This window comes from Octodon degus, unplaced genomic scaffold, assembly GCF_000260255.1.
Source record: "Octodon degus isolate 3935 unplaced genomic scaffold, OctDeg1.0 scaffold00005, whole genome shotgun sequence".
NCBI lineage: Eukaryota > Metazoa > Chordata > Mammalia > Rodentia > Octodontidae > Octodon > Octodon degus.
This window is the reverse complement of record NW_004524581.1, coordinates 18554260-18557659: the sequence shown is the minus strand read 5'-3', so window position 1 is coordinate 18557659 and position 3400 is coordinate 18554260. Positions and strand designations below refer to the sequence as shown.

Below are 3400 nucleotides of genomic sequence, written 5' to 3'. Positions count from 1 at the left end.
TGGTGAGATGGCTCAGTGGTCTAAGGCACCTACTTAGAACAAGCTAAGCCAAGCGAAGCACAGGGACCGCGGTTCAATCCCCCAGCACCACATGCCAGCCAGCCCCGCCCCCTGGTGGGCTGAACTGGCCACACACACACACACACACACACTAAATAAATAAATAAATAAATAAATATTAAAAAAAAAATTCTAGAGTTAAAAAAAAATAAAAAATAAAAATAAAAATAAAATCATTTTCATCCTCAGCCAGTAGCTCTCCCTCCTCAGCGGAGTCATCTGCAGCACCCCCAGACTCCATCTTCACATTAGTCTCATCTTTCTTCTGGGAGGTGCTGGTCTGGTCCTCTTCGGTCTTCTCATTCTTCATCTCCACTGCTTGTTTGCTCTGTTTCTTTTCAATTTTCTCCAGGCTTTCCCGCAAAGAATCGGCTTTTTGTTTTATCTGGCTCAGCTCCTTCTTCATGGCCTGAAGGTCATCACTTTTCAAATTTCCAGACTCGGACGAAGATTCCCGCTGGCCACTCTTAGAATTGAAGCCACTTTTGCCTCTTTGGGAGGCGTTTCCTGATACACGCTGGCATTTCGAGGGTGCTGCAGCCCAAGCAATGGGGGGGGGGGAGGAGGAGGAGGAGGAGGAGGAGGAGGAACACATGCTTGGTAACTGTACATCCTGTCATAATAATCACGTTGAAAGTCATAGTCCAAGTCAAAAGAGGAGCTGAGTAGAGGGGATGGAGAAGGGTATTGTGGCGCCGACTCACACATCCCCGCTGCACGTCGTTTCACACGTGCTCTTCCTCTGAAAAATGAAGATTGGGTGGAGGACCAGCTGGAGTTCATCAAGGATGATGAAAAGGAGGCTGAGAAAGGAGAGGATGAGGAGGCCAATGGCGAGGATGACTCTTAAGCACATACACAGTTTGGTTTAGAAGCCTTGTCCCGTTATTTCTTTACCTAGGCGCTTGTCTAAGATCAGAATTTCACCCGATCCTCTCCCCTAGTGTCTTCAGCACACGCTCGCTGTTCTCCCTGCGTCCTACCATGTTCCTAATTGCCCTGCACCTGGTGCCATTTTCACTTCCTTTGATGCTCCTAGTAGTTTTGTTAAGTCTTCTCCTGTAATTTTTGCTTTTTAATTTTTATACCTCTCTATGACTTAAAAATAAAAAAGTTGTGTGGTTTTTATCAGCTGTCTCCACAATCATCTCTCATTATGCAGGCGGTAGGGTTATTTCCATTTGTACATGATTTCAGTAGTTGCTTCCCTAACTGAAAAGGCAATCTCATTTGTGTAGCATCTGAAGGCAGCTTTGTTTGACTCAAGAGTTACATGTATCACCCCCATCAAGTACTTTGTGGGGCTGTTAAACACAAATGTAACAATATTTTTTTGTTTGTTTTGTTTTGTTTCGGTTTTTTGTTGTTGTTTTTGTGTGTGTGTTGTTGTTGTTTTTTGTTTTTTTTGGTTTTTGTTTTTTGGGGGGGTTTTGGGGGGTTTTTTTGTTTTTTTTTTTTTGTTTTTTTGGTTTTGTTGTTGTTGTTGTTGTTGTTTTGTTTTTTGTTTTTTTTTTTTTTGCTTGACAGGGAATTGAACTCAGACTCTTGCGCTTGCCAGGGAAGTGCTTATTCCACTGAGCCATCTCCCTGGCTCCTTAACAACATACTTTTGCCAATGACAGCATGTCAAATGCATCCTCTAAAAATATTAGTGAACAGTCTTTGTTTTCTAAAGTTGATACTGTGGATTATTTTTTATGAATGCCTGATGTTTGGGATTGTTTTTTTACAAAATAAACAAATCCTTATTAAACCAGAAAAAATAAAATAAAACCAGAGGATCACGCAGATGTTCGTGGTGTAGGAGGCGCTGTGCTCAGGGCCTCGCCTGTATTCTTCACCTACACCTCGTCAGCACCACCAGTCCGTTTGCTCCCAGCTAGAAAACAAGATCTAAGAATAAGTGCCAGCCTGGTAAGTGCAGGGTCTTGAGTTCAATCCCCAGTACTGCAAAAAAAGAAAAAGAAAGAAGAAAGAAAGGGAAAGGAAAAGAAAAGTCTAATGAGTTAGTAGCTTATTTACAACAACTAGTGACAGACCCAAGAAGCAAACCTAACACTGCCGCTGTGCTCAGGACTACAGAGGTTTCCCATGGAGCTCAGCCACGGGTGCAACGGGATCAACAAGGCGTGGCCAGACAATTCCGTGAATGCTTCAGGGTTTGTGAAAGTAAATTACAGTAAGAGACACGTTGCCATGAGCCCCCCTCAGAACTTTCTCCCTTGCTTCTCTGGAATTAAGTTTATTGGTACATTTCAGGTAGACACAGATCACATTCATCATGACAACTTTGTACCTGTCCATGATATGACTCGATTCTTTTTTCCTGTTCCCATTCCTGCCCCTCATCCCCACTTCCCTTCCTTATCTGCAAAAGCCTTGTTTCCATTTTTTCTTCTTATCATTTTCTTTTCCCTTCCCTTTTCCCTTCCCCTACCCATTATTCACTTCCCATTGGGACATTTTCTTTCTATTCCATAATACCTATTATAGAAGAGTTCAGCTGTGAATCCATTAGGACCTGGACTTTTCTCTGTCAGCAGGTTTTTTATTACATTTTGTATTTCATTGGCTGTTATTGGGTTATTGAGAGTTGTTATATCTTCTTGATTCAGTTTTGGTAATTTGTACCTTTCTAGGAATCTGCCCATTTCATCTGTGTCTTCTATTCTGTGAATATAAAGATTCTCAAAGTAGCTATTAATAATCTTCTGAATTTCCACTGGGTTTGTGGTAATTACACCCTTTTCACCCCTTATTGCTTGTATTTGAGTTTTTTCTTTCTTCTTTTTGATGAGGTTAGCTAGGGGTTTATTGATTTTATTTAGTCTTTCAAAGAACAAGCTTTTTGATTCATTAATTCTTTGAACTGTTTTCTTTGTCTCAATTGAATCAATTTCCTCTCTAATCTTTATGATTTCTTCCCGTCTTTGGGCTCTGTGTTTGGTTTGCTCTTCCTTTTCTAGTTGTCGGAGGTACAACATTACGGTGTTTATTTGTTCCTGTTCTGTTTTCCTAATGTGTGAGTGCACAGCCATGAATTTCCCTCTGAGAACTGCTTTCATTGTATTCCATAAATTCCAATAAGTTGTGGTTGAATTTTCATTGAATTATAGATATTGCTGAATTTCTTGTTTAATTTCGTCTGTGACCCATTGATTGCTGAGTAGGGTGTTGTTTGATTTCCATGTATTTAGGGGGTTTTCTGGTTTCTTTTGTCATTTATTTCCAGTTTCATTTCACTGTGGTCAGATAATATGCATGGGATAATTTCTATTTTCTTGCATATACTTAAGCATGACCTATGGACTAGTATGTGATCTATTTTAGAAAATGACCC

The 3400-nt window shown here is 40.5% G+C and overlaps 1 pseudogene; it reads right to left on the bottom strand.

The window, feature by feature from the left end:
• Positions 1-232: 232 nt before the first annotated feature.
• On the bottom strand, positions 233-843 carry LOC105742680 (annotated as a pseudogene).
• Between the last annotated feature and the right edge of the window lie 2557 nt (positions 844-3400).